This window comes from Protopterus annectens, chromosome 3.part1 (genome assembly GCF_019279795.1).
Source record: "Protopterus annectens isolate FY-2018-M chromosome 3.part1, PAN1.0, whole genome shotgun sequence".
NCBI classification, from domain to species: domain Eukaryota; kingdom Metazoa; phylum Chordata; order Ceratodontiformes; family Protopteridae; genus Protopterus; species Protopterus annectens.
Genome location: NC_056732.1, coordinates 764,721,416 through 764,741,203, shown reverse-complemented (window position 1 = coordinate 764,741,203; position 19,788 = coordinate 764,721,416).

Genomic DNA, 19,788 nt, shown 5'->3' with positions numbered 1-19,788 from the left:
CATTATGCATCAGCAAGATAAGTGAAATCATCACATGGTAGCTTGCTTACAATTGTGAATATAATATAATATTGTTGATATTTTATGTATCATTTTATCCATTTTTAGCACACTTTTGAAGTATGCCCGACAACCTAAATAACAGTTGGGTTGGTGTATCTGTCAAACATCTATTTAGGCGGATGTTTTACATCTTGGTCTAAGTGTTTTGACTTGTGCTTATGATGTTTGGTTTGGTACACTTCTATGTCTGGTTATATTTTTTTGTGATTGTTCTGTTGTATGTAGTCTCCCTATTCACAGAGTGAATAGGTGTCTGCTGTGTTAGTGTTTGCACTGCTGTTTGCAGACTGTGTAGCATGGCCTTCAGTTCAACATTGGTATTGTATCTGCCTTTAGGCACCTTAGATATTTTTGTATAAACACAGTTATAGCCTAGGGTGACTGACCAGAATAGAGATGATTATCTGGAGGAGATCTGGGAGGTCATAACAGATGTGTTCCAAACAGAGATGAGGGACATATAATCATAGGATTATAGGAAATTACTAGCCCATTGGCCCTAAGGCCCTTACAAGCCTAGCCAAGAATTTATCCCATGTTCTGATCAGTCAGGACCCAAAGGCCAACACAGATGGAATCCCAGTGGTGTATTTTCTGTTCCCCATCCAGTTATTCAGGTTGCACTTAAAAAGGGTTAACGAAGTACTCTGCTTGATGTGGAGTGGGAGTCTATTCCACAGAAGGGGGAGTCTCTGGGACACAAATCTGTCTCACCAACAAGTCCTATTGATGTCACAGACAAGGCTGAGGTCGCATGTGCAGGTAAGTTGAGTGGAGCTTGACTTGTGGATATACAGCAGTCCTATCAAGGCGGGGTCTGAGATTGCTTTGTATGCCAGACAGAGGCCACCTCTTAGGAGTCTGTAGGAGACTGACTCGAGAGACAGGGCATTTAGTCTATCTGTGTAGTGTAGATGATTGAGGCCCTGGATTCTCCTGGTAAGGAACCTCTGTGGTCTCTCCAGCTGCTGCATATGCTTTGTGAGGTACATGCCGAAAGGGGCATTATACTCAATAATGGGTCATATAAGGGAGGAATACAGGGATGTTATGACCACCTTGTCCCTAGATGAGATACCCTTACTAATGAGGTGGGCCATGTAGAAAGCTTTCTGTACAACGGAAGCAATATAGTGGTCAAAAGTCAGTTTGCTATCAACCTGGAAGCCCAAGTCCCTCATGGCTGATTGCATGCTTAGGACCTTGTTATTAATGTTGGGGTCCTTGATCATTCTGGAGTCGAAACCCCATCAGCCTGGTCCCCTTGGTCCATAAGTATTGGCTGTGTGCTCCACTTGTGCTATGCAGTCAACATGGTGATTGCCATTTTATTGATTGGACAGTATATGTACTCCTGTGCATGCATACTATGCATCTGTCATGCTTATGTGTTATTGTCATGTGAAATTTACTTCAGTTTCAATGTGTGCATGATACACTTTAATGCATTACACTTTCCAAATACACATTCAACTGTCCATGCATTGTGGCAGTTAACCTGCAGATATTGTTGCAAGAGGTAGCCTTTAAACATGTGTGTTACTGGGGTAACTGACAGGCAACATATATTGTCCATACTCCATCACAAACAGTGTGATATGCCTTGGAATTCTGTTTTTCCTTATCAGACATGTGTAACATGCAGGCATGTCCTTCTACATCTGTTTTGGATCACAGTTGTCATGCTGTCACATTGTCAAGATGTTGTGTTGTTTCATGTTTGGCAATACTGATACTAGGTGGGATCATATACAGGTATATCCTATGTGCATCCTCCTTTTCTGACTGCATCAAATAGCAATGTAACATTAATCTGTACACAGTGTTCCAGATAACACATTTTTTCACATTACATTGCACTGTGTTTGTTGTGTATATAGCATTTGCACATCCATTATTTAATGACATTGGTTTACACCTTCCATAAATAGTTGTTCACATTAAATGGCTGTATGTTTGTATGCACATAGTTGGATAAAGACTGATGCACAAATGTAGCTTTGACATGTGAGCATTAGGTGATTTACTACTGATGTGCTGTAATGATGTTCACAGGAGTGTCATCTGCTCCATAATGCCAGGGTGGTTGACAAACACCTGTGCTTCTTTATTTGACATTTGCATGTGCTTTTAAATTTTAGCTTACTTACCTATGCATGCTGATGTGACATGACAGCAAATTACTGTCTATTTGTGTTTTATTCATGTCTGGATCTGTGGACATGAGCAATCCATCTGGGCATTAAATATACATTTTCCATTTGGTTAAATGTATGTCAGTGTGACTTACACAGGACACTGTGTGCTGTACACATGCATTTGCATTGTGTTAACTTACCTTGTCCTGCTTTACCCTTATCTGGGCCCAGGTTGTCCACCTCCTTCTCATCTCCATACTTCACTATAAATTTTTGCAGGTATGTTTGCATTTTTTAAAACTAATGACTATTACCATGTATTAATTTGACACAGTGAACATTTGCCACATATATGGGCATTGTACAATGCAGGACATGTGCTATTGCTAGGAATTTGTTCTTTGTTGTCATTATCTCAGAATCTATGTGCACAACCTGATTTATTTATTATGCCATACTGTTAACATTTTTGAACACATTAGATGTCATTGGTATATGTATGCGAATCGGCATTGATTTCTTGCGCATTCCATTTATACCACTGACAGACAAACATACACATCTACACCTGTGTGTTGCCTTTGACATTGCTTATGGGTGTAACATATATACATTCAATTACATTTTTGGTTTGGATTGTGTACACCCACTTGTGTATGTAGCAGTATTTGTTGCTCTTCTGCAGTACTTCTGTTTGGCACTGTGCTTCACTGTTTGCCTTTTACATGCATTATCATAGATTTTGTTCTGTCCTCTGGTGGAGTTTTCTACCATTGTTAGAAGTATTTGCTCACCTGTTATATTGTTTGTCTTACACATGCACTACGTTTGGACTAATTGGATATGTGTATATTTATCCAATGTGTGCTTTGATCCTATTTTATAACCCTGAAATGCACATCTACCATTGTCATACACATCCAGGTATGGCTGCCACACAGTTAGCAGTATGTAGTAACATGATAGTGCATCAATAGATATGATATTTTGCATTTCACCATTGCTGGAATGCATCCTCACCCTGTTTGTCAACTTTCCATTGCCCATGTTGTGGAATGTGTTGTCTGTGTAATTTACCTGTCCCTACTGTTTTTTTCTTTTTTGCCAACCTTTGTCTTTCTTGTGGCATGTTATTCGTTCTATGGGTATACCTACTGTGATGGCCTTCTCCTCCTCTTTCCCTATGTGGGGCTTATTCTCACCAAAAAAAAAAAAAACACATGCCCTTCTAACTTTCCCTCAGATTTTCCAATTCCAACATCCCTCCATGTGTCCCTCTTCTTCACGTATACCAGAGTTCTTCTTTTCTCCCGAACAATTTCCTTAGGTGTGTACATTAATTGTGTTCCTCACATAAGTCCCAAACCCTTTGCTAGCAAATGTTAGCTATGACAATGCGGTCCTGATTGCCCTGCACCTTTAATTTCTTTATTAGAATATTTATGGATTCTATTGGAATCCATAAGATAATATATTTTAGTGACACATGAATTATGGAGATATCCATAGCAGTTTCTGAGTTTACTGTAAAGTGATGTCAATAAGTACATATATAACATGCACAAACATATGTATGTATATATATATATATATATATATATATATATATATATATATATATATATATATATATATAAACACACACACACACACACACGCACACACGCACACACACACACACACACACACACACACACACACACACACACACACACACACACACACACATATATGTGTATATAGTTTCAAAACTTCAAAACCCATATGGCCAACAACATATGATCGAAGCTTTGAAACTTAGAACACTATGAATTGAGATCACTGTACAGTGTGGCATGGGAGATTTACTGTTTTCCTCTCTGTAGTGTGATCTTGGAGTTGGTATATTTAAGAAGCAGGGATTGTGTGGGGTGCAGGGGGCTTGCATGCCCCTGCAAAAATATAAAGGTGAAGCTTTTTCTTTAGGTTTTGTCTTTTTATTGTAATTTCGAAGTTTCAGAACGTTTGGTCATATCATGTCGGCCATATAGATGTTGAAGTTTTGAAATTTCGATGAAACAGCATAGCCCCACACACATATATCTATCTCTCTCTCTCTCTCTCTCTCTATATATATATATATATATATATATATATATATATATATATATATATATATATATTTATATATATATATATATATATATATATATATATATATATATGAATCTGAATCTGACTTGTCCACAGAGGAATCCTGTTCTCTAGGCTTTTTAAGGAAAGAGGGGACCAAGAAGAAGCAAGAACTGAAGCCCCATTAAGGAAGCTTTAAGGGCATTAAATAAGTAAATAGTATCTGAGTAAAGGCCTGCCAGTCACTCTGTAGATCCCTAGCAGCAGAAGAAGCATGTTTAAGTTATTTGTTTCTTTTTTAAGGGAATATCACCTTCAAAAAACTGAGAAGGATCAGACGCAGAGTGACAGTAGAAAACAGTAGTAGGAACTTCTTCCCCAACTCAAAATGAACTCTCCTAGGCAGCTGAGAAAAAAATCAACCATGGTTCCACATGACCGTCTGAGATGGATGTCTGGAAAGCCTCTTTGGACATGCTGTCAGACAGATCCTCACCAGCCTCCAACACGATCATGTCAGAGAAATCCGACAACACAGCAGGCTAAGATGCTGGGTTTGTAATGACCTCGGGAGAGACACCTGGCAGAGGTTGGATAGCGGAAGATTCTGGTCATATCCCTAATATCTGTTGGGGCATTTCTTCCATTGTATCTTTAGTGAGAAACTTATGATGCTGGTTGTCAAGATACAAGGAAAGGGAAGTATGTCTACTGTGAAGGGTTTTTGGGATGAATGTCTAACAAATTGAACAAGCTGCATGGTCATGAAAAGCTCCTAGACAAATAAAAAAGACACTTATTGTGGCAGTCTTTATTGGGAATTTGTCTTCCACACTGGTATTTACCCTTCCTGGATGACAGGAGCACAAAACAAGACAAGAAAAAGCAAAATCCTCAATGGGGCACTTATCTGCCACTGCAAAGAAGTCAGCAAACAGGCATATATAATCACTGGAGAAGAAAAAACGCATTCAACTGGCAGAAAAAGGATGCAGTTAAACAGACCAATGGTGAAAAGATATGTTCAGACTGGAGGAAAAGAAGTTCTGACTATGGTAGGCCTGAACATCATCTTCATGGCCTACACTATGCAAGGATCGTTTGAGTGATGTTTAATGTACCTTTAAAGCAATAGGAGTCTTTGGTAAACTGGCCGGACATCAGGCTTCCATGGCAGGGAATCCCCATATGTTAAAAATACTGCAGCAGTGAATGTGAGGACATCTTAACATTAATGAAGAAACCAGCATTGAAACTATTGATGAAGATGAAGGAATTATAACACAGGCACTTCTTAGACAAATCCCAACAGATAGTGGAGGTGAAGCAGTTCATGTCCTTCATCCTTGGACCCTGCAGACTTACATAAGGTAGTTAACGATTTCCTTAAAATCAAAGAAGACCCTGTGAAATTTAGGGAAGAAATGTGTACTATTATTGAATGTCATTACCCAAGTCTGTCAGACCTGCATCAGTTATTAAAAGTCACAGTTACTCCTGAAATTTATGGAAACTGGTTAAAGAAGCAGGGTATGTACAAATTCAAGGATAACAGGTAGTGAGCATGAATAGTTGAGAGAAAAGGGAAGCACAATGAGAGGCGATCAGTAAGGTGTACCCTAAAAGGACAGATTGGCCTAAAATTACTGGTTACAAATGAAATAAATGTAAATCTCCCTGAGATTACTTAGGTTTAAATTAGTATTTGAGAAGTATTCTGACTTTGAAGAGTCTGTGCAAACAGCAATAGCAGCAGAGGGCTCTGCTTTTGTACAGATTCAGGGTGCCTTGAAACAGATACTCTTTAATAGACAAGGGGAAACACTAGAAACTTTACTTAAGTATGTTGAACATTGCACTGAGAATGTAGAGAAAAAAGGAAGGAAGCAGAAAAAAAGCTTATGGAATTGCAAATCACAAGTTATGAAAGGAGGGGAAAATAATGGAAGAGGTAAGTAGAGAAAGATTTTGAAGTAATGGGCAGCAAATGTCACCATGAAGAACATACCAGAATGCTAAGGGGGGGATAAACAGGCTTGAAATATTGGTTCTCCTTCATCTCCTGCCAGTGAATCCTGTTTCAATTGTGGCAGGAGTGAGCACTGGAGAAAAGAATGCTCTTATAGACAGAGACAATAGGAGAACTGGAGCACCTGGCAACCAGATTACAATAATGCGCCCCTCCCACACCACCTATACAGACTCAGAGGTCAGGAAGCTCTGTACTAACAACAATTGGGTGAGATGAAAAGAGGTAAGCCTATATGCTTTAGTACCAATGAATCAAAAGAGATCTTATGTTGAACTACGTATAGGAATAAAGGAAGTCCCATTTTTAATTGATACAGATGCCACAAGGTGTATAGTTAAAGTGAGTTCAATTAGAGAAATACCTGTATCGAGAGAGAAAGTAAAAGTTACCTGGGTGACTAATGCTCCTGTTTATTCTGTGTTACAGCCTATTCCTGTATTCCTGGGACTAATAGAAGAGAAACATGCATTCTCATGAAGTACCACAGCTCTGGCAAATCGAATGGGAAGAGATCTGTTATGTAAATTAGGATGTACCATCTAAGGGAGTGCATTTGGATGTCCCTAGTGAGGTAGAGGCGAGGTTTTAGCAGTACTGAACACTGAAAATTTAACATAAATATCAGTGCTTCACACAAAAGAGGAATTATTGGGGTACTCAAAAGTATATGGGCACAGCATTGAGGGAGGGCAGTTAAAATCTTCAGAACCAGTAAGAATTTGAATAAACTCAATAAACCACTTCCCAGAGTACCACAATATGTCTGAAGCCAGAAGCAGAGTCGGGAATTCAACCTATTATTCAGTCTTTGTTAAGGCAGGGAATAGTTGCCCCTACTAGAAGTTGTTGTAACACACCCATACTTCTGATGAAAAAGTCAGACCAAAATACTTGCAACTTTGTGCAAGATTTGAGATTTGTAAATCAGACAGCATTATTCTCTTATCTAGTTGTCACTAACCCAGCAAGTATTCTTGGTTGTTTAACACCATGGGCTACTTATTTCTCTGTTATAGACTTGCATACCCTGCCAGTCAGTATTTGTTTGCTTTTGCATGCAAAGAACAACAGTAGATCTGGGCAAGATTACCTCAGGGATATATTGAATCTGTGTTAATATTTTTACAAATCTTAAAAAGGGACTTTTTCCCCACCAATCAGTATTAGTGCAATGCACAGATGATTTTCTTATAGCATTGGGCACACTGCAGAATGCCAACAGGGTACTATTTTCCTGTTGACTAAACTAGAAGATAAAGGATATAAGGAGCTGAGAGAAAAAAATACAGTCCCCCATGCAGTGTATGCAATTTCATTAAAAACAAAAATACAGCAATTCTCTCCTTCCAAACATAAGTTGCTGCTGATTTCAGACTTATCACAAGCATTTGTCAGCCAGTTCTGATCCCTGCATCTCTGCTACCAACTGCAGAGCAAGGAAAACCACATGATTGTGCTGTTGTTATATCCATTTGCTTTCTCCTAGGAAGGACCTGACTGATGTTCTGGTTCAAAATGCTGAACTAGAGCTCTTTGTGGATGGATCCTGTGGCAGGAAAGACAAAGGATGCCTGCTTGCTGCAATTCCTGTATGTACCGAAAATATAGTGATATAACAAAAACCTGAAGGGGGTCACTTCAGCTCATTTGGCTGAATTGACAGCACTTGTTAATGCATGTGAACTTGTAAAGGATAAAGTAGTGAACATTTATATGGAAAATAGATATGCATTTGGGGTGGTGCATGATATTGGGGCACTATGAAGACAGCATGGGTTGTTGACCTCAGCAGGCACAAAAATTAAAAGTGGTCAGTATGTAAAATTTTTGTTGAATTCTCTTTTGCTGTCCAATTGTAGAAGTGCAAGCAGGCAGTAAGGAACTGACATGCTGTCAAGACCAAATAATCTGGCTGACAGTGCCATAAATCAAGCTGCTAGGTTAAATAGCCTTCTAATTTATGTGATGATAGTATCTGAAACACTTTGTAACCCTGTATTTAATTTTATTAAAGTAATTGCTCTGTAGGATAAGGCATCAGAAAATATAACATTCTGATGGACACATTGTGGCAACTCAGTCTGTATTGTCTTGTCAGGTAAGATTGTATCATTTACCTAATCATATAGGTAGAAACAGAAGAGCAATTTTGCTAAACTAAGACATTTTTGCTCCATCTTATTCTCTGATTCAGCCTCATGTATAGAACTGTGAAACTTGTCTGTCTTATAATGTCTTCTAGTATTAAAACTAAAGATTCATCTCTGCTGCCCCCTTGGGGGGCATTTGTAAACATTCAGCTGGAGTTCATCCAGCTGTAGTGATGGAACAACCTACATTCTAGTCATTGTCTGCTTGTTTTCAGCCTAGGTAGAAACTTATCCATGTGTTAAAGATAATGTAGACACTGTAGATACAAAAAAAAAATTAAAAGAACTTGGACCCGGGTTTGGGGTACCTTATGCTATTAATTCTGAAAGGGGCACACACTTCACTGCTGAGATCATACAGAAATTGTGTGAGACTTTTAAAAGTAAAATTGCAACTCTAATGTCCTCATCGCCGTCAGCTGTTTGGCTTTCTTGACCACATGAATCAGAGCATAAAAAATAATTTGGGAAATATATGTGAAGAGATTCATCTAAAGTGGCCTGATGCACTAGTACAACCTTTGGTTGTCATGAGTATAACAAGAACTATAAATGCAAATTGAAAACTCAGTCCAAGTGAGATTCTTATGGGCCATCCCATGAGAATGCCATCTGTTCCACCTGTCCAAAATGTAGAGCGTACATTAACTGGTGATGCACTGTTGAATTATTGTTCAAAACTTGATTCTGTCTTACAGAGTTTGCACCAAAGAACTCCTGAAGTCTTTCTTCAACCTTCATTTCAGCCTGCCATAATCTGAAGACTGGGGATTAGGTTTTTGTTAAAGTCTTTCAGTGAAAATTTTCCCTGGAGCACAGGTGGAAGGAGACATACCTTGTTTTTTTACAAATCCATAATATGGTTTGAATTTACTATTTAAATGAAGGCATTTGATTTCTTTTTTACACACTGATGAAGGGTTGATCCCGAAAGCTTTGTAATTTTTTTCCTGTTTGGAATAAATGCTGCATTTTACCTCATCGTTTTCAGGCTTTGGATTTTTTTACTACTGTTTTGCATTTTGTATCCTGCCTGGTTTACCTACATGTTGTTCTTGTTTCTTTGGAGTTTTGCATGTTTTAAATAAACTCAGATTAAATTCATATAAATGTGGAAAAGGTATGAGTATACTAATTAATGATTATTATATTTGTGGAGATCATGCCTATCCCTAGCTCCCCACTAATTGCTCCAGGTGCTGCTTTGTAGGCTACTTTACCTCACCCATCCAGCATTTTTGGTCTCCACCAACTGGCTGATTAAGAAACAGGAGAACTAAACACCTAGCTGAACAGGTACCGACTTTGTTTCTCCCTCATTATAGTATCTATAGAATTATAGCTGAAACAAATGCATTATCACATGTATTAACTACACTGGTGAATGAAACTGGTCCACATATTTGTATGGCTAACAGAAAAATGACTGAAATGAGGGCAGTGGTGTTGCAAAATAGACTGGCCCTATATATAATATTGCCTTCTAAATGGGGGCCTATTGACTCTTGGGAAAGCACTGTTGTTCTTAAGTTTCTGATTTCCATGATGAATAAGGTATATTAGCTAATTATATCAAGGAGCTTGTTAAAAATCTAACCAGAACTGAAACAAAATGGACATTAATTTGCTGGTTAGCAAATGTGTTTGGGGATATAGGAACTAGTATTTTTCAGAGTTTGTTATAATAATTTTAATTTGTCTTATAGTTTTATTATGTTCTTTATTTAAAAATGAATGGCTGAACTGCTTTTATGACAAAAGCAAAAACAATGGTAATGATGTCTCCAAACAAAGACACCCCAGAGCATACTTGTTAGACAATGTTATTGATAACCTACAAAATGCTGCATTATGATTAAAGGTGACACTTACAGGGTGTCAAAGTGGAGAATGTAATGGGAACAGACAAAACATATAGTAAATGTAAGTTCTTTTTCTATTCTGTAATTCTGAATGCTTAGAGATGTATTTCAGACCCTCTAAATGTCACCTGATATGAAATGTTACATTCCTTTTCCTGTTATTGCTACAGACTGCAAAGCAGCTAACATAGCTTTTCTCTCTGTCTTAGGCAAATTCTATGTGTTACTAAATTAAATTAAGGAAACAAATAGCTGTATGCACTATTGAAGATAGCACTGAGAAAATAGCATAAAGAGGTCAGAGCGGAATATGCCATAACTTATCCGGATGAGATTTTCTCAAGTACAAAAGTTTACTAAGCATGACTACAAGATGGCAAACAGAGTTCAATATGTGACCAGATTCCGCTTTCCTTGTTTAGTAAAAGAACAGTGGTATGTTCACATAGGTAACTTTTCACACAAACAGCAAGAAGCTTGTTAAAACTATACCATACCATGTGTGCCTCATACAATGCCTAATGTTTCTTAAGGTGGGATTAATCCACTTCATGATCTATGATTTTGAATAAATAGTCTGTCTATCCATTATTTCTTACCTTAAAACATTAAAGTATTTTCTTCTGATCAGTTTGGTTTAAATAATTTGTTCAGCTTGCAGACCTTTTTACATGTTTGGAAAATGGTGCATTAATAATTAATTAGTTACTTATAGGACAAATATAGTAGCCTGTACATATTATTATTATTTTTTAGCCTAGAGTGGTGATATCTTTTTTTCAAATAAGAAACATCTTCATTGATTTTTCACTTATCACATAGCCAGTGATACATTTATATAAATGAAAACAAGCCATATTGACATATTTGATGTATTTTCTTTTGCAAACATTATACATTACATATAATCTCCTATACAGTCATTGCCCATCTAACGTTGCATAGCTTGTTCAATTCCTATCTCCTCCAAAACATCATTCTGCATTCATTTTTCCCACAATTCCCTTTTCCTTCCATGCAATTTGCTCCCACCCCTTCCCAACGATCCCACCTCCAGTTCTTCTGACTCTGCCTCTATATTTATTACTTCTAGTACAGTTGGTTTAGACTTTGACCTCCATTCTTCAGCAATTGCCTCCTTGGCAGCCACCAGAATCAAACCAAGGAATGCCTTACCATGTCCATACAACTCCGATTCTGCATAACAGCTCAGAGAATCATCTCCCCAGCTACAACAACTTGTTCACACAGTATCTCTGACACAGCAATTTGCAGTGGACTTAAGTCTGCCAACCTATTACACCCCCAAAATACATGTTCCCAACTACCTCCCCACTCACCACCACACCTCCAAAACCCACAATCCACCAGAGAAAAAAACTCCTTGGGGCCTTCCTGGGGTAGAAAAATACCCTTGCTAACACTTCCAAGCAAAGATACTACACATATCTGGGAGACATATATATATATATATATATATATATATATATATATATATATATATATATGTATATTATCTCACTATCTCATGTGAATTGCCTATCCAATCTCTCCAAATCCTCCCAGCTCCTCTAATTGATTCCCATAGTCATCATGCAACCTTCATTTGCCCTACCAACTATCTTTCAACAGCAGACTTCACCAAAACCTCCCAGGATCCCCCCATTCCCCTCTCTCTGCCTACACTCTGATATTAATCCCCAGTAGGGAAAACAATCTCCAGCCTGCAGTCCAAATATTTTTCTGGCCTCCTCCCGCTCTACTACCCTCCACCTCTAATCACTTGTTCTCAACACCTTGGTTCCTCCTGCAACCCTATCCAGCAAACTTCAGCCTTCTCCTGTCCACCTTCTCCACTCCCACTCCAGAATGCTCTGTGCTACTTTATGAATATAATATTTTGCATGACTATTGCTAGCCTTCCCAAGGATCTATATCCAAAATCCCAGTATCTCTCCATCTCTTAAGTCACCCCCCTGTTTCATAATAATCCCATCCACCATAAGCTACAACCTTCCACATGTGCCACTCATAGGAACCCCAACTATGCAGCTCTGAAGTACTCCCTCAACTCAGGCAATCTCAAAACAACCCATTCCATTGGAAGGACCAACCTATCACATATGACTCCTGACCCCCCCCCCCCATCCAGACAAAATCCCCCAATTGTCTACCTATTGCCACCCAGAACTTCTCTACTAGCCGACAAAAACATGCCTGACCTGAGCACAAAACCAAAAGGACCAAAACATCCCCACCACCCACATCCTGTTGCCCACATCAATAAGGCAGAGCATCCATTTTCTCAATCTTTGTATTATCTTTTGCCTGTCTCCTCACACATATCTCCAGTTTCTGCAACAAAATCCTAATTAACCCACACTCCCAAGTACTTCATTTTGTCATATCCCCATAAAAATGGGCACTGCTGATCCAAACTGTATGTGGGCACACAGCCCACAGTTTTGTCTTTGTTCTATCTTCATTAATTTTGAATCCCAAAAAGACTGAAAATCATCTCAGAATGTTCCACTACAATGAAATATCCTCCTCTGGTTTCATGAGGCACAAAATAACACCATCTACAAACAAAGCCAACCTTTCCTGATCACCACACTAACCACATCCCTAAATCTAACAGTTCCTTACCCTTTTTGCCAATGGTTCCAAATATAATGTGAATAACAAAAGGGAAAGAGGGCATCCCTGCCTGGCTCCCCTGCTCAAACAGAACTTATCAGAGAGAACCCAACCACTAAAATCTTCACCTTTGATCCCTTATATATCATCCTATCAACCCCACTATTGTGTCAGGGAATGCAAAGACCTCTATAGTCCAACTCACAAAATTCCAGCCCACACTGTCAAACATCCTCCCTGCATCAAGATCCACCAACAACAGTGGCACTGTCTTATATTCTGCTTCCCTCTGGATTATCACTGCTCTATTAATGTCAAGTGTTTGCCCCCTCCGCAAAACCATTACCGCTCTACATCCATCAACCTTGGTATCACCCTTGCCATTCTTTCAGCCATCACAGACATAAACACATATAATCATGCCTTTGAAATGGGCCTATATGAAGTTGAATCTGATGGGTCGTTATCACGTTGAGGTATTGCAGCCACCACAATTTTTTTCCCAGTATGTTGGTGCATCTCCACCTTTTAAAATACTGTTAAATAAAACCTTCCAGATCTTTATCATTTTCTTCACAAAACCCAGTTTATTACTCTGACATCTCAGCAAAATCAGCCTCCAAGGAGTAGCACACACCTAGGGCCAATCTAGGGTTACTTGCCACCATAATTCTCTGTATTCTTATTATTTTTTCCCAAGGGCTACCCCTAATGTCATTTTTAATTTGTTCAATTTGTTCAAGGACCATAAAGAAAAAACTTACCTTAGAATCAGGGAAAAATCCAGGGTAAAATGACTATATTTCTATACTGCCACTTTTAAAATTAAGGGCTGCCAAACTATGAATAAAGATTGATGAATGCAATAATATCTTTTGACAGAAGGTGGCACTGTCTTTCTATGAGTTCATGTTTTTTTTTTTTTTTAATTCTCTTTATTAACAATTTTTTTAACAATGCATATAAACAAAAACATCAAAGGATCATAAACGTACATACAGCTTTTACATTAAAAGTCAACTATATACAAAACTCATCTACATCCTGTCGAACCGAGTTGATATATATTTTTTTTTTGTTAACCTCATGTCAGAATAACATCTACTAAAAATTTCCAGGAATCCTTCTGTAGGGGTTGTCGCTTCATGGAGTACCATATATATTTGTGCTCTAATACTTGCTTTCTAGCTACTTGTTTAAAGCCTTCCCATGATAGTGTGGCTCTGCTTTTCCAATTCAAGGTAATGTAATATTTTATTAACATAAAAATTGTTATAAAAAGATGTGTATGTTCTTTTCTAAAACCTGTTGGGTGAATATGTAAAAGAGCAAATTTCCATGATAAAGTTGTTTTTTCATACCCCATTTTTTCTAATCTGACCCTTAAGGCACACCAAAGCTTGTATGCGCATTTACAGCTCCAAAATATGTGTATAATATCTACTTCCTGCATGGGGCAAAATTGGCAGTAAATTGGCGTATCATGATATAACTTATTCAGAATCTGAGGTGTAAAGTAAGCATTGCTTAAAATCATAAGTTGTGTGTATCTAAACTTCTGAAGGGGAATAAATCTGGAGAATTTTTGAATAGCCTGTGCAATTTTGTTGGATGTAATGGTGGAGTCCTGTTTTGTCCAGTAGCTAGAATGGACAGCTTTTCTGTTGCATTTAATAGAAAGAATGATTTTATATACATTCGATATCATTTTTTTTTTGTGTTTGAACAAATCCCATAATGTTTTACAAGTAGCTATATCTGAGTCTGAAATATTAATGCTATCCCAAAATTTGCAACATACCTCTTTTAATTGTCTTAAAATAGTTGTATACTTAGGTGATAGTTTCAGTGTATTCCTCATGTTACTTACTGAGTCATCTTTAAATGGAAAAAAGTCTAATACCACTTTGTCCTTCAACATAGGGTAGGGATTCAAATCAATCAACTTGTTATTCAATTTAATGTTGGGGTTGAGATGCATTGTTTGAAGTGTCATGAATGCAGAAGTTAAGTTCAAGGAATCAAAAAGTTTTTGTATGATTGTAATTTGTTCCTTTATATCATTTTGTAGTTTAAACTCTCTCCTAGAGTTTTTGTCTAAGAATGGGAGTGTCTTGGGATTGAAGTGTAATGCTTTAATATAGTTGTAATATAATTTCACCCATAACGGGTACCATTTAGCAGAATCCTTAATATAATCTGCAATATTGATTATTCTACTACATTTGTTGATTTCATAATATAATCTGAGATCTGGGAGTCCCATTCCACCTTTATCCTTGGGATAGATAAGTTTTTGGTAGCTTATGAGTTCATGGTTTTGATGAACTTAACCACTTCACAAAAAAAAAAATATATTTATATATATATATATATATATATATATATATATATATATATATATATAAATATATATATACATATATATATATTATAATACTAAAATAAAAACATTCATCTATTGTAAAATGAAACACAATGTTCTGAACTTTATATTTCATATTTACTTTATTCTTGTTTAATTATAAAGTGAAATACAAATTTAAATGGTATGAATAACAAAAGCTTTAATATTTATGAGTTCATTTAAATAGATCATTTGTCCATTTGAAATACGAAATTGAATCTAATTGGTTTTTAATTTTCAGGAATGGTATAAATATATTTAATGAGTTGTGAAGTATGTATCTGATGAAGTCTGAGTATTTTGGACAAAAACGCGAGTTGTTAATGCAAGGCGTTCATGCTGTTTTGACGGAAGTTTTTTAATAAAGGAAAGGGTGTTTTAACTCCTAAACAAATTTATCCTTTTTTTTTTTTTTTGCCAGTTTGCACTCTTTCTTACTTTTATATAAATGTCCCACTGCTGACCCCTCTGTAGTGTCTGTAGCCTCTGATTACCTGTCTCAATTGCTTCCATCACCAAGTTATAGCCTTTTGATAAGGATAACAAAGCTATGGAAAGGCTGGGTAAGAAGGATTACACTTCTGCTACTCTAGCTTTTAGGGATATTAATTATCAGACCCATACGTCTAGGTATGTGTTGGCTCTTCTTTCTCAGGCCTGTCAACTTATTTCTGATTTTCCAGACTCTGATGGTAAACTTTCTGTTCTGTCTTACTAGGGACTTCCTCTCAAGTTGTTTGTCATTCTATTAAATATAGTTATTATGTGTCAGATGCCTTTTCTAGGGCTGCTGTTTTTTGGTTCAGTGATGAGGAGGTATTCTTGGCTTAGGCTTCAACCTCTACCTGATGATATTAAGGCTAAGTTGACAGATGCTCCTCTGGATTCTAAGTTTTTGTTTTAGGAAACTGCTGTTGGTTTGTTTAAGTCCCTTCAGGATAAGGGTAAGGCCTTCCAGGAACTTAAACATGTGTTTGTTTCTCTTATGCCTAAATTTCAGAGAAATAACCCTGCTAAGCCTGCTTTTATTCATAGGCAATCCCACCCTTCTACTAAAGGTAAGAAGAGTGGCAAATGGGCTCCTCCCACTAAGGTTTCTCAGTTTTCATGGATTCCAAAGCCTTCCTTTCCAGACAAACTAGGTGCCGTATGATTATCTGTCCCTTCCCAGCCACATTCCTCTTCCTCTTTGCCTTTCTCTTTTTCTTCCTGTTTGGCTTTGGACAACTCAGGATTCTTGGTTTCTGTTTATCATTCTTCAGGAGTACTTCATGGTGTGGAAATCCCATCCTCCTTTTATGGCTATTCCTCAGCATCTTCAGGAACAGCTTCCCTTTTTTCCAGAGGTTCTTCAAAATCTCTTGAGTCAGGGTACTATTCAAGAACTGCCTATGGCCCAAATGGGGAAAGGGTTTTACTCCCGACTGTTTCTAGTGTCCAGGTAAAGGGGGATTTGGAGACCTATTCATGACCTCTCTCATCTAAACGATTTTCTAAAAGTGTCTTCATTTCAGATGTTGTCCCTTCAGATTCTGTTCCCTCTCTTGCTCTCTCAGGCATATATGCTGCCTGATTATCAAAGATGTTTATATCCATATTCTGATACATCCTCTTTTCAGGAAGTTTTTACATTTCTCTGTTGCTTTCTGGCATTTTCAGTTCTCTGCTTTGCCCTTTGGCATTTCTACTGCCCCAAGGGTGTTCACCAAATTCCTTCCTCTTGTGATTACTTTTTCCAGGCTTCAAGGGCTCCAAATATTTACCTACTTAGATGAACTGTTGATCAAAGCATTCTCTCCAGAGACCCCTTTCAAAATCTTAATTTTGCCCTTTCTCTTCTCAGAATCTGGGGTTCGCTATAAATTTCAAAAATTCTCTGACTCTTTCTCAGACTCATGTTTTTCTGGGTTGCAGGATTCAGACGGTGCAAATGCTTGCTTCCCTGCTCCCTCCAAAGGCCTTAACTCTCATTTCTTTCTTTCACACTCTTCTTCCTCTAGCTTCCATTACTTCCAGGGAGTTTCTGAGACCTCTGGGTTTTATGACATCCACCATTCCAGTGCTACATCTGGCCAAACTTTACATGAGAAAGTTTCAGTGCTTTCTGAAGTCAGTGTGGCTTCAACATGCACATCCTCTAGACTTTTAGTTCCTCTTCTTCCTCATCTCACACAGGAACTTCACTGGTGGATTCAACAGTTGCCTCTGAATCCAGGGATCCCTTTTCTTCCCTTCTACACTCTCAGGAATATTTTGCAGATACTTTCAACATGGGATGGTGGGTGACATTTGGCTCCCTAAAAATGGAGGGGTGTGGTTGCCTCATCAGCAGAAGCAGTGCATCAGTGTCAAAGAGATGAGAGCTCTTCTGCTGGCTGTTCAGGCCTTTCATCCTCTTTTCTCTCTAATGTTTCTCAAGGTGTTCACAGACAATACCACAGTGATGTGGTAGATCAACAAACAGGGAGGAATGAGATCTTATCTTCCTTGCTGGTTGTCACTTCTGTTGTGGAATCTTGCTGTCAAGTATCAAGTGACTCTTCAGCTTGTTTATATCCTTTCCAGGTAGAACCTTGTGGCAGACACTCTGAGCAGGTCCTTAACACAGTCCCATGAATAGATGCTTCACAGGGATGTGTTTCTGGGCATTATTCATCAGTGGGGTATTTCTCAAGTGGATCTTTTTGCCTCCACTTTGAACAGACATCGCCCTCGGTTTTGTGCCAGAGTCCCACGTCCTCTGGTGTGGAGGGTGGATGCCCTCTCATTTTCTTGGAAGGTGACTTTTTTTTTTTCTGCATTGCCACCTTTTCTCTCATTCCAAATGTCCTGTTCAAAATTCAACAGGATGCTCCCAAAATCTTGTTGTTGCCTCCCTTTTGATTTCAACAGCACTGGTTCCCTCTTCTTCTGCTTTTAGCCAGGGGCAGTCAACACACGTTACCTCACAGGGTGGATCGGCTCTCACAAGTCAAGTGATCTATCATACATCCCCACCTGTCCAAGCTTCAACTGACACTGTGGGTGATAGGATTTTGATTCCTCCTAGACACCATTTTTCTGAGGATGTGCTGCAAGTCCCTCAGGGGGCCAGGAAACCTACTACTAGGAAATCCTACTTATCCAAATGGACAAGGTGTCCTATTTGTTGTCTCTCTTGTAACCTAGACCCACTTACTGTGGATGTTCCTTTGGTTCAATCTTATTTGTATGAGTTGTTCAATCCTGATTTGGCCTATTCTTCTATTAAGGCCCACATCAGCTATCTCTATTTGTCTGTCCTTTTCTCCTCCTTTAGCTTCTATATTTGAGGTGAAACAATTTCTTAAAGGCATCCTTAATTTTAGACCTCCCATGAAGCTTGTTCCTCCTTCCCGAAATCTTAATTTTGTTTTGTAGAAGCTGATCAGGTTCCTTTTGAGCTTGCTGCTTCAGCTTCCTTACAAAATTGTTCCTGGAAGAATGCTCTTTTGTTAGTTCTTTCTTCTGCCAGACAGGTGTCTGAGTTACAGGCCCTTATGGCTTGTCCTTCTTTTTTGATCTTTCATGAGGGCAGATTATACTTGCACAATAACCTTTCTTTTATGCCTAAGATGGTTAATGAGCTATCACTTAATCGGTCCATTAATCTGCTTGCTTTTTTCCCCTCTCCGCCAACTGAAAGTGAGAGGGTGCTGATACTTTGGACATGCATAGACAAATCAAGATTTATCTGGATAACGCTATGGCTATTTCAAATTCTTATCAGTTATTTGTTTCATTTTATCCTAGATCTTTGGGACTTGCTGTATCCAAACAAACTATTTATTCTTGGATTTCTAAGGCTATTCCTTTTTGTTACACTTTTCATGGCAAGAGCCTTCCCTCTTCAGTTAAGTGTCATTCTACTACAGCTGTGGCTTTTTCTGGTGCTTTTTTCAGTGGCTTAAATACTAATTCTATTTATTGAAACAGCTACCTGGACTTCTCTGCATACCTTTACCAAGCACTACAAGTTAGATGTTATCTCTAGAACTAGGGCTGGTGTTGTTAGTGCTGTTCATTGTGGCTTTTCAGGAGACTCTTCTGCTCCTTCTCCCTCCCTATTTTCCTCTTAAGCTTTGGCACTCTCCCATATGTTAAGAATACTGCAGCAATGAATGTAAGGTCATAGCACATTTGTGTAAAATCTTACCAGAACAGTAGATATCTTTGCCTTCACTGTTGCAGTATCTCCCACCCCCCCCCCCCCCCCAGTCCTTTGACTGCCTGGATGTGCAGATTACCTCTTGCATTCCTTGGACTGGTGTTCGTACTGGGGTAATCAGTTCTGACTTTGGTAGGCCTGGACATCACATTTCTGCCATATGCTATGCAAGGAGCATTTGGGTGGCATTCAGTATAC